The sequence below is a fragment of the Sciurus carolinensis genome, chromosome 13, assembly GCF_902686445.1.
Source record: "Sciurus carolinensis chromosome 13, mSciCar1.2, whole genome shotgun sequence".
NCBI classification, from domain to species: domain Eukaryota; kingdom Metazoa; phylum Chordata; class Mammalia; order Rodentia; family Sciuridae; genus Sciurus; species Sciurus carolinensis.
This window is the reverse complement of record NC_062225.1, coordinates 10,019,985-10,032,407: the sequence shown is the minus strand read 5'-3', so window position 1 is coordinate 10,032,407 and position 12,423 is coordinate 10,019,985. Positions and strand designations below refer to the sequence as shown.

Genomic DNA, 12,423 nt, shown 5'->3' with positions numbered 1-12,423 from the left:
AGGAATCTCTTTTCCAGCAAGAAAGGAGTTGATCCGAAGAACTAGGTATCAGCGACCACAAAGGACGAAATGAAACAGTGTCCAATATTCCACTGGAAGACTCCCTTAAAGTCCCTGGGGGCTACTGGAGTGACTGTATGATCTGTTTTATTAAATCATTTGGAGAGGAGATTTGTCTCCAATGTAGTATCCTAGCCTAATATTCCATATAAGAATAACATCTTTAAATTACAAGCTTTTCCTTCTGAAATGCATTTCAAAGAGAATTTGGAAGCCCGGCATGGTGGCTCACCCCTCTAGTCCCAGGTATTTGAGAGGCTGAGGCAGGAGGATCACTTGAGCCCAGGAGTTCAAGACCAGCCGTTCAAGACCAGCCTGGGCAACGCAGTGAGACTTTGTCTCAAAAATAAATAAATAAATACATAAGAGTTTGGACTTTTGCTGATTTGAAATATTCTCCATAGAGGGGTTCCAAATGGGTGGGGTAAATGACAACCGACTCTTGCTGGGGACAGAAGTGGTGAGACCGTGGGCTTTGGGGAGCAGAGGGCAGGTGAGAAGCTCTGACAGGCAGCACTGAGGCTGGAAACGGGGAGGTCCTCTGTGAGGATCAAGGTCCCACGGCTCACCTGGGCCACCCTGGTGATAAGCCACAGTAGACAACAGGCAGAGGACACGGTGACATTCCCAGTATTAACTGGGAATGCGGACTTCTGTTGTGGCTTGGCCACTCCTTATGATCTTGGGCCAGTCACTGCCTCCTCCGTGAACAGGAGCTTAGATGACTGCAGGCTTCCCTATGCTATTATTTAGCTGCTCTGGGCCAGGAGGGGGGAAACGGCAGGGCAGAAGGTTGACTCACCATGGCTGGAGGGGAGAACCGGGATGCCGTCCTAAGCACCTCGGCTCCAGAGCACATCCTTACCAGCTGCCAGACTGCCTCCCGGGCAAAGGCAGCTCCAAGCCTGGATGGCACCAGCGGCCTACAGCCCTGACACTGTGGCTGCCCTTCGTGACAGCCCCAGGGTGTTGGGTTTGGTAAGCTACTGAGCACCTGTAAGACTGACTTCTTCCTTACGATGACTCTGTGAAGCAGATACTACCAAGAGAGGTGGCGATGTTAGGTAGCCCGCTCAAGGTGCAAAGCTAAAAGGCAGTGACCAAGGGACTTTGCCCCGTTTGTTTCTGACTCCAAGGCCATGTCCTTCCTGCTATATTGAAGGAGGGTGGGCAGTATGATTCTAAATCTTTGCTTAGCACTCAGTCCTTCCTGCAACATCTCTAAGTAAAAGGTCAGCAGGGTCCTTTAAGATAAATGACTGTCCTGCCGCTCATCCTGAAGGGATCCTGGTAATCAGCAGGGGACTTGCTTCCCTGTTGTGGGTCTAGAAGAGGATTCCCACTATTCTATCTGCTCAGATACAAAACAACATGTTTACACATTTCCTATCAAAACAGGATATACATCTACATGACATAAATTGTTCTTACTGAATGGCACCCCAGGCTGGCCCTGTGCTCTTTAAGTACCCACAGCTGTTTGTTTATGACTCAATCATGAAATCTGCTGGGAGTCAGCAACAAATTCACTGACTTGCACCAAAGACAACTTTCCCCCTTTTTGAAAATTAAGAAGATAGCAAAGGATTAGTCACAACCAAGTGGGCCTGTTTCAGTGACCTAAAAGAGTTCAAATGAAAGAAACAGAGCTAAGTTCTGTCTAATTTGTCATCTTGATAGTATCCTGGTGTATACCTACATGTAAACTATTCATAGTTGGTATCCTTTTTCCTGGGCAATACTAATCAAGACTATTTAAAAATATATAAATATATAGTCAGCCCTCTTGTCCGTGGGTCTCACATCTATGGATTCAACCAACTGCAGACTGAAAATATATGGAAAAATTTGTGTCTTTTTTGGACAAACTTTTTTGGTTATTTTTCCCTCAATGATACAGTATAACAAATAATTAACAGCATTTACATTGCATTAGGTATTATAAATAATCTATAGATAACTGAAAGTATAAAGGAGGGTGTGCATAGGTTATATGCAAATACTATATCATTTTATCTAAGAGACTCGAGCCTCTGAGGATTTTAGTATCAATACATATATATGTACAACATATGCACAAACCATATATACACTATATATGTATACACACATTTGTAAATGGTGTGTGTACATGTATGCATACTATGCACGTGTCTAGATGTATATATACATCATATACAATAAGAGTAACATTAACAGTTACAACCTGTGCTTTTCAACTGTCCATTGCTGTGACAATACACCTGAGAAAAATCAACTTATAAGGAGAAAAAGATTTATTTTGGCTCATGGTGTCAAAGGTTTCAGTGCATGGTTGCTTGACTCCATTGTTTCTGGGCCTGTGGAAGGCAATGCAAGATGGCAGGGAGTATTCTCCTCATGGCAGCCAGGAAGCAGGAGAGAGGTAGCAGTTGGGGTCCCAATATCCCCTCCAAAGCCACATCCCCAATGAGATCACTGGGGAATGACATCGCTTCTTTCCACTGGATTTTACCAACTCTCAACAGTGTCACTGGCTGGTGATCAAACCTTCAGCATATGGTCCTTGGGGGACACTTAAGACACAAACTGTAACACAACTGAAGAAGGGAATTGGGGAAGGGAGAGGGAAATGGAGAGCAGTAGGATGGGAATAGGGGTCTCTAAGGCATTTACTTGATAACAACTTCCTCACTAGAAAACTTTCTAAGAGCAATGAAAAATTATCACTTGCCTATGAGATGTAGGCAGTTGTTCTTGTTGACAAACATTATTTTTTCTTGAATCTTTAAAGATTCAACAGCAGCTACTTGACTATGAGGAAAGATTTCAATCTCAAATCATCAGTATGACTTCTAAATGCAGGAAGCATTCAGTCTTATTTAGGGTAGCTCCAAATTAAGATGTTACTTCTACATTCATTTGGTAGATATACATGTATATGTATATATACATACAAATATATATATAATCATATAAAAATATAAATATATGAAGAAAAACGGATCAGATTTTCCACTGAGGAAACAAGTCCTAAAGTATGAGCCAAATCATTCAGCAGAATCCAAACACCTGGCTACCACAAATGATTACTTTAATGTATTTCTAATGAGGACTGGATTCTGACCAAGATGAAGACGCTCAACCCATTAAGCAAAATTTCCTCGAGTTTTCTTAAAGGATCACAAATTTTTAATATTAGCATGAAGAAGTAAGGCAATAATAACTTTCTTTTTTTAATGAACAGAAATGCTAGTTGCATATCAATCCTAGAAAATATAACACTTTCAAGACAGTGAGTCTATGCTTTTTAAAACTCCTCACTTGGAGCTTCCTTCCTGAGGAATAGGCCCCATACAAATATCGTTCTCCACAGGGTTCAAGACAAGGTTGGATCTGCCTTGGGAACCTGCAGTGGTGAACAGCTCTGTCCCCAACTCTAGGACAGATGTGAATGGAACAGACCGGAAGTGTTACCATACTTCTTATCTAAGTGAACTGGAAGTGCATGTCTTGATGTGCACAGCAAATTGGAATTCAGGATCCACAATGGTTCTAACCCCAGAATAAAGCAGTCTTATTAACAATTACTCATAGCATAAAAACATAGATTTTCAGAGCTGACAGAGATATGGCCCTATACTCTCATTTATATGTATTAACAGTGATTTATTGTGCACTTATTAAGTGCCAGACCCTGTGTCAGGTGCTTTTCAAGCACACCTTCCTATCAGAGTCCACATACCTTCTGTAATAGTAACCCTATTTAGATGGAGGAAGTCAAAATGTATAGCAAAGGGCCCAGCTGGGAACTGAACCCACAGCCCACACTCATCGTGGCTGTGGGCACCAGTCCCACGCCATAGATGAAATGGGGCCTGGGAAAGGCTAGTTGTGGACAGGTTCCAGGGGTTTCCATCGGTTTCCTAGGCTGCCTTTTGCTTCACACCAAAGAGGCTGTTGCTATGACTGTGGAGGCTGCTTGCCTGGCAGAAATAGAAGGAAAAAGCAAAGGAAGCAGCTGGCCCAATGCTCTGTCCTATCTGTCTATGGAGCTGGGGTACGCAGTCACCCACCAGCTCTAACTAAAAAGGAGAAGTACATCCACCACCACGAGGGAGTAGTGGGCACCATGCAGCACACCAGCTCAAGCTGCATCAGGATCTTCCCTGCGCACCTTCTCAGTGCCTTAACTTGCCACCACAATCACACGCAATTCTGCCTTCCTTTCTGGTGGACCAGGTGTCTACCCAGGGCACTCAACAGTGACTCAACCCCACAAAGACCACAGCGCCGGTTGTAGTCTCTTCGCCTGTGTGAAGCCTCTTTCCAGCGTCTAGGAAGGGTCCCAGAGCTGCCTGGGAAAGAGGCTTCTTGAAGTAGAAGCGACAGCAGGAGCAGAAAACTGGACAGCCTCAATCTTTAAAGTCAACCCATGTAACACACGGAGGCAAGCCACCAACTCCCACCTGTCCCTTTGGAAGGCACTGAAAGAGAAAATCCCATAGGGTGCAGCTTCCAGCCCTCAATCTGATGGTAAAGACAGGGGTCAGGAACCCTGTGAGAGGCCTCTTTCCTCTGACCAGAATGCCCCCAGTCTCCCAGTTCAGGACAACAATTCGGGCCCCGTGACCCCAAAGTTCAGCTCTCAGATGCTAGGGGTTCAAGGAAACCTCAATTACGGCGTTCAAACCATTCAGAGTAGGGGCGCAGGGGGACAGTCCTTCCAGGTCCCCTTCCCCAGCATCCGATTCAAGGGCGAGGTGTACCGTATCCCCGCCTGCCTTCCACACGCGCGCACAGCCTGACCCCACGCTCCTGCACACCCGCCCCATCCCGCACACACGCCGACATCCAGGGGCTGCCCCCGCCAGCACGCCGGACCCCAGCCCGCACCTGCACACCTGCCCCCTCCCGCGTCCCCTGCATTCCTGCCCCAGAGCACCTGCCCGGCGGGGCGCGCACGCAGCGCTCGCCCTCCAGCGCGCCCCGAGGCCCTGCCGCCCGCGCCGCCCCGCGCCGCCCCGCGCCCGCCGCCGCCCGCCGCGCTCACCGGCGTCCGCGCCCGCCGTCCGCGCCGCCCCCGGCCTGGGGCCCGCCGCCCGCTCCGGCCCGCGGCTCCAGGGCTGCCGGGCCCGGCCGCCGTCGCCGCTTCCCGTCACGTGGGCCGGCCGCCCGGCGCCGCGGAGGGCGGGAGCTCGCGGTCCCCGCGCCCGGCCGCCTGCGGGCCGGCCAGGCGCTCCCGGCACAGGCCGCGGCCCCCGCGGCCCCCGGCCCCGGCCCCGGCCCCAGCCCCAGCGCGCCCGGCGGGGCGTCCAGGCGAGCGGCGGTCATGGGTGGCCCTGACCGCGCGGCCGGCGGTGGCGCTTCTCCTCCCCCACCGGCGCGGGCAGCTCGCCGCGGACACCCTCGGCCTCCATCGCTCTCCACCGCGTCGACACCCGAGCGCCGCTGCAGGGCGGAGACGCTGGAAATACCTGCTGGCCGGGTGGATGGACGGACGGAGGGTTCCCGGGAGTCGCTGCACCCCGCCGCCGCCCGGCAGCATGGGCCCAGGAGCCGACTGGCAGGCGGACGCCCTACTGGGCTGAAAGGCGCTGTTGGGTTAGGCAACCGGTCCCCAGGCCCTCCCCTAGTCCAGGCCGCTGGACTGAAGGGAATTCCCTGGGGAGGAGTATATTTGAGTGAAATTCTTATTTAAGGAGGGAATCCCGGGCAATTTTGCTGACTGCTTTTAGATCTATCAATGGCTATTTCTTTGGGCCAAGCCACAGCGAAAACTCCTGGGTTACCATGAATCCGGGAACCCCTCTTCAACATGTAGTCAGAATCTAATTTCAGGAAGAAAGAATTCGAAAGCTCCCTCCAGAATTGTCAGGGCTAACCATCAGCATACCGAAAGGCAAGTTTCCCGAGTGATTTTCCCAGATTTTTAGAACCAGCTGGTGACCTGTGGTTCCAATCTCTAGGATTGTGAGACAAAGATGTTACCCCAAAACAAGCTGGAGGCAGATACCATATTCTACTCTGTGGCCTTCTGTTTCAAAGGATGAAAAAAAGAATAAAAACAAATAGAAACTCTAATTAAAGAATCATCGAGAATTAATCTTTATGTGGTCTACCCTCCTCCTGTGGCCTATTCTCCACACTTTCCCTAGGGTGACTTCATGGGCACATAAAAATCCCACTCACAGACAGCGCTTCAGTTCTGACTCAGTGGAACCAGGGTCACTGGCTCAGCTTCCAACTGGGAGAAGCATGCAGTCTGACCAGCATTTAGGTTTCAAGGATGAACAGTCCTGAAAGGACCCTAAGGTCCAAAGGGGTCAACAATGAATGGAGCCTGAGAGCCGAAAGGCACTAGAGCAAACCCAGCCCAGGTTCCTCTTTAACCAGGTTTGCAGAGAATATGTGGCTTGTCATTAACCCATCACTGCCTCAGCTTGTCCTAGAATCTACATTTGCCTTTTTGCATTTTAATGTTTTCCCACACCACAAGGCAGCTCTGCATAAGACTGGTGGCAGAGGTGACACCTACTGATTACCAGACACTGAAATAAGTACTTCGGAGCAATTTATTCCTTATACCTTACTATGCACTTAGGAGCAGGAACTTTGATTTCGCCACTTTACAGATGAGTTGACTGAGGCAGAGAGAGGTAAATGACTGGTCTCAAATCCCACGCTAGGTAAGGAACAGCAAAAACAAGAACTCAGAATTCAACAGTAAATTTTTAAAATTGTTTTAGTTATTGAATAGATTGTGAAATGCCCTTTGTTGTTCCACTTTAGATGATTTGGGAATGAAAATGGATATTAATAAAAAAATTCAGAAAAATTATCTCCTCTATGAAAGGGTTTACCACAGGATTCTGAAAATGGCAAGCTCTATGTGGGCCCATTATTCCATCTAGAAACACCTGTTCTTAGTGGAACTTGCTGAGAAGTTCATGTCTCAAATGACTGGCAGTTATATATAAATGCCTGGACCAAAAATGTGCAAATTATCTGTATCAGCTAATTCTAAATTTGTCTTATTATTTCTGTTGGTTATGTTTAACAAATATTAATCATGTCATTTTCAAAGGAGTATTAACTTCACTTTTTAATATTTATGAATGACCCTTGGGCCCATACCAAATATATTGAGTATATTATAGAATGTGAAAAAGTGTGTTCTAATAGAAGATGAAGGGAGATTAAGAGTTTCATAGATACTAGATCATTTCTTTTTGTTCATTCTCTAAGCATATTAAGCAGAGTCCAGCAAGGCATGGTAGCACACACCTGTAATTCCACTGGCTCAGGAGGCTGAGGCAGGAGGATCTCGAGTTCAAAGCCAGCCTCAGCAAAAGTGCTAAGCAACTCAGTGAGACCCTGTCTCTAAATAAAATACAAAACAGGGCTGGGGATGTGGCTCAGTGGTTGAGTGCCCCTGAGTTCAGTCCCTGGTAACCAGCCCCCCCAAAAAAGAAAGTTTCGTAGATATAACTGGATGCTTTAATACTTGCCGTCTACTTTCAAAATGTAACATCCTCACAAACATACTTTGTGGGCCTCACTTCTCACTGGGTATAAGCTCAGGAAGGCAAAGAATGTGTCCACCAGGTTCTCTGCTGTATCTTTCTGAACATAGCTGTCAACAAGTATTAAAAATTATTGATGAACTAAATTATCTTTAAAAGGGCTTTTTTGTTGGTTGGTTGGTTGGTTTTGGTGCTGGGGACTGAACACAGGGCCTCATACACGCTAAGCACACCCTCTACACTGAGCTATATCACTAGTCTCAAAGAAGCTTTTAATGCAGATTCTGTTATTATGTATGAGTACTCTTAAGAGTGCATGTCTAGCTTGGATGGGAATCATATTAAAGAGAAGATACACTCATTACATGACACATTTTCTTTTTTAGGGGGTGGGGTGCATTACCTTGTGCATGCTAGTTAAGTGATCTGTCACTTCCCAGTCCCTAGTTGTCAGGTTTTAAGAGCTTTTACATGTACAGTATTGACTTAATCATACAGACACACACATTCATGTTACTTGTAATCCAGCTTCAGTAAAATAAACCTTTTGAACTGTTAGTCAAATCAGCTATTTCCTGAGCAGCTCCTACATGTCAACGTACTATGCCAGAGGCCGGAGAGCACACTGAGTTGAGGAAGACAGTCTGTCCTCAGGTGGCTGAACTTGGTGAGGTAGTTTATAAGGTATGGCTGCTAGCCAGCAGCAACATCACCTTTGAACTTAAGAGTTTCACAGATACTTAGAAAAACATAGAAACTTAGAAATACAAATTCCTGTGCCTCTACTCCAAACCTCCGAAATAAAAAACTCTGAAGGTGGAGCCCAGAACACTGATTTTATTAGCCCTCTGGGGATTCTAATGATTGATTTTCAGAACCACTAAATTAAAAGAGCATGTGGAAGGACTACCCCTGACCCACCCCCTGCCTCTGCCACATCAAGAGGAACAAAACAAGGTGCTCCAGGCTGGTGACTCTGGAGCTCAGTTGGGAAAGTGCCTGAGGATCAGGAAAGGTTCCTGCAGCACTTCCTGTCCTTGCACTGTGAGGCAGGCACTGTGCTGGAGAGCCCAGAGAGAGAGGTGACCTGTGAGGTAGAGTGCTGTGATGTGAATGCTTGTGTGTCCCCCAAATGTATGTGGAAACCAAGGGCCCAACGTGAAAGAATGAAGGGTGGGAACTTCAGGAGGTAACTGTCGTGAGGGTGGAGCCCTGGCGAAGGGGACTGAGAAGTCCAGCGGAGTCTGTTTGCCCTTTCCACCACATGAGGGTGCAGCCAACGCTGCCATTTATGGGGAATGGGCCCTCACCAGATACTGCATCTGCCACACCTTGGACTTCCCACCTCCAGAAGCGTGAAGAGTACGTTTCTGTTGTTATGAGGCACCCGGTCTATAGTATCTCAGCACAGCAGCCTGTACAGACTAAAACACTGGTTTATGAGAAAGCGAGTGGCTACGTAAGCACATCTATATTGTACCCTGATCGCAAAAGGGATGAGAAATGACAATAATCAAAAGATATGATTATCATTTTAAATAGCAAAAACCACAAGTGCAAAATGTGAAGTATCCCCTAAACTGTTTCCTTCACGTTAAAACCCCTTAATTTATGTTCAGATATATTTCTGACAAAGGATGACAAATGTGTGACATAATATCTTAAATATTACACTAGCAGCAACAGATATCAGCACCCTAAGTCCTTGGTGTACATTTTGTTCATGACTTATTCATTCTTATAGTGAACAGACACGTGAGTGGTGGGATCGTGAGGGAATAATTCTATAAAATGGGTCTATTGCTTTCACTTTTAAAAAGCAATTTGCCTGCAGCCTTGCCTGGCTCGGGTGGACAGAATATGTCACATTCCTTAGCAGACTACTTGTTATATGCAGGAAAATTGTTAAGCCCAAAATAATGTTGATAAGAGGAACCCAACTTACCCTGAAAGGAGAGACTTTTGTGACTCTTAGATAGAGCAGATCTGATAAGGATAATTCTCCCTATTGCAAAATCTGTAAGAATAGGTTCCAATTAGAACCAGTCAGCATGGGCCAAAGTGACCTAGAGTTGTCATGGTAGTGGGAACTTGAAAGTCTGATGTCATCCTGCTGTCAGTCAGAAGTCAAGAGGTGGACCTGGGCTGAACTCTCTGAAAACTTCCCTGTGACTCCCAATAAACTGTAGGGGGGGAGAGGTACACTGTCCCCCTCCTTTCTGAGGACCCACTCCCTCCTTTGAGTGTGTCCCCTTTCCCCTTTCCCATCCCTTCTAATAAACTCAGGCCTGTAACTCTGAGCAACTTGTCTGAAATCTCTGACTTCATTACAAGAGTCAATCAGCGTTGGAAGAGGAGCCTTCATGCTGCCTGGGCTTCTTGGAAGGCCCCAGTGCTGTTACTGAATACCTACTAAGTACAAGCAGGGTGATGCTGGGGGACCAGGTGAGGGATTCAGAGGAAATGCAGGGAACCGGCCCTGGAGGAACTTACCAGCTAGGAGGTGATGATTCCAGGGAGCTAAGGTTGGTTCCCCTTAGTTTTGTTCTTGTCATCTATAGCTACCAAAGAAAAATGTTAATAAAACCTCACCATCTGTGAATGATGTGAAAATTCTCATAATGCTTAGCTTCAAGTATAGAGTGACTTCTGGTTACTATCTAAAACTAGCAGATAACATGAATAAACTACAATCTACAAACTCAAATGTATAAAAGAATTTTTTTCTGTAACTAAACCTTCCTTCTCTTCGAAGCCCATCTTCTGCTGCAGTGACAAAGATCACCTCAATGTGAGACTCTCCCCTTTCCTCAGGGTTATGTCTAGGTTGGCATAACCTTAAGAATTCAGATGAGAAGAGAGAGACATCAGATCCTCGAATCACCGGTCCCACAGGAATCTGAGTTGTTCTGCCCACCCTGGGGTCTGGTTTTCCATCTTTCGGTTTTAGGCTTGAGGGTTGGGATGTCTGTGGCTTTCTTGCCGTGTGGTATGGCTACCATCTCTGTGATGCAGCCTTTTCACCTAGAAATGCAAATTCTAGGGCCTCCTCACTAACCTCCTGAGACAGAAAACTCAGACTAAAACAGTCAACAAACTTCAAAATTCTCCAAGTTTCCACTCACAGAGACTCTGCCCAGGAAAGAGTGGGCAGGCATTACAAATAATCTCTTTCCTTTGAAGGTGGGAGGGGTGTATACAAAACTCATTCTAGTTCCTCTTTATTATTATTATTATTATTTTGCCTCAATTAACAATGTCCTCTATACCTAGATTTTTGCTTCAGAGTCATTTAGAATAATACTAGTGGATTTGTTCTAAGCAAGGAAGTACTTTTAAACTGGGAAGTGCTGGGAAGGAAAAAAAAATAAAGACAGATTTGGTCTACCACAAAACATTTTTGCAGATGAAGAGGTTGAGGCTTTAGGTGAGGTGATTAGCCCAGAAAATCACAGGTAGAAAGAGTATAGCAAAGACTTATAACCACATTTTCAAACTATTAAATTTGTTTCCTTCTTATACCAACATCCTGCCCTTCTCTCCCTTGATGACAAATCTCTAGGTAGAGACAACAGGAGAAGCATTTGACATACCTCAGCTCCAATTATTACAACACGGTGAGGTGGCATTATAATTTCATCTCAGAGATAAGGACACTATGGCTAGGAGAAATGAAGAACTTGTCCTAATAAAAGTAATGCAAGTCTCGAAAATTGCCCTTTCTCCCCTTCTCTAGACTGGTTATCATCTGCTCTATAATCAAGTATCCTACAATTTCTGCTCTTTTGAGCATTCTTCACAGAAGCACAGCATTATTCTGTTGAAGCGATCAAGGTGGAGACAAACTCACCTAAGGTCTCTGTGCAGCAGAACAAAATTTGAACTGAGATCTGCTTTCAAGTCCAGGCTGTCTCAAGGTTTTTTACCACTAAAACAACATGTCTCCCAGTGAAGGAAATGGGGATAAAAATACCGTTCATGTCAATTTCACTATTGCTGTTGTTATTATTATTACCAGGGCAATTAACTACCGATCCCCAGTCCTTTTGATTTATTTCTTAATATTAAGACAGGGTCTTACTAAGTTATTTAGGTCCTTACTAAATTGCTGAGATTACAGACATGCACCATCACACCCAGCTCACTATTGTTATGAAAGTATTAAACCAGATTTGGATATGGACTGTCTTGATGTTCACACCATGAAGCTAATACACAACTCCAAGTTAGGACATTCAGTGCAGTTTTAAGACTCTGGTCAATTTGGTGGAAGTCACTTAAATTAATACTTTTTTCAGATTAGTTTCTTCTGCACTAAAATGAAAGAACTAGACTTTTTCTTCAAGGACTGAGTAATTTATCTCAGTTCTGAAATTGTTTCTATACATAAAGTACCACAGACATAAATGACTCAGAAAAACTGCAAATCTTCTGTTTTATTTTGTTGTTTTGATTTAGCGTCCCACTTATTTTCCAGTATTCTTTCCAGGTTTATCTTTTGGCATCCTCAGAGTTGTTCACATTTTTGTAGTCAACAAAAGGAAATTTTCCAATAAAATGATACATCAAAGAGGAAGCAAATAAGCACCCGGAACATGTTTGCAAATGTTAAGTCATAAATGTGCAGAAAACTGGGAGAGTTTTTAGTCAATTAATTAGACCATGATTGACATCTACAACTCGTTTAAACTAAAAACTGCTACTTCATTACAGTTAAGAATAAGTGTACAGGAAATTTACTTGAATCTTAGTCTTGCTGCTTCCTCATTCTGGGATCTTGAGCAAATTATCCTTTCTGTGCCTCAATTTCCTTGCCTGAAAAAGGGCCACCTAGGAATATATGCCTTACAAGGCTACA

General features: G+C 45.3%; 1 protein-coding gene across 2 annotated transcripts in view; it reads right to left on the bottom strand.

Moving 5' to 3' along the window:
* The window catches only part of Tgfbrap1 (transforming growth factor beta receptor associated protein 1), a 61,331-nt gene extending 55,695 nt beyond the window's left edge, over nucleotides 1-5,636 (bottom strand). Inside the window, exon 1 of one of the 2 annotated variants that reach the window (XM_047523052.1) lies at nucleotides 5,517-5,636. The gene's annotated coding sequence lies outside the window, so the exon portion shown is untranslated. Of the gene's footprint in view, nucleotides 1-5,092; nucleotides 5,190-5,516 lie in introns of those variants that run through there. The other variant, XM_047523051.1, reaches the window with a different exon arrangement.
* Nucleotides 5,637-12,423: the final 6,787 nt, after the last annotated feature.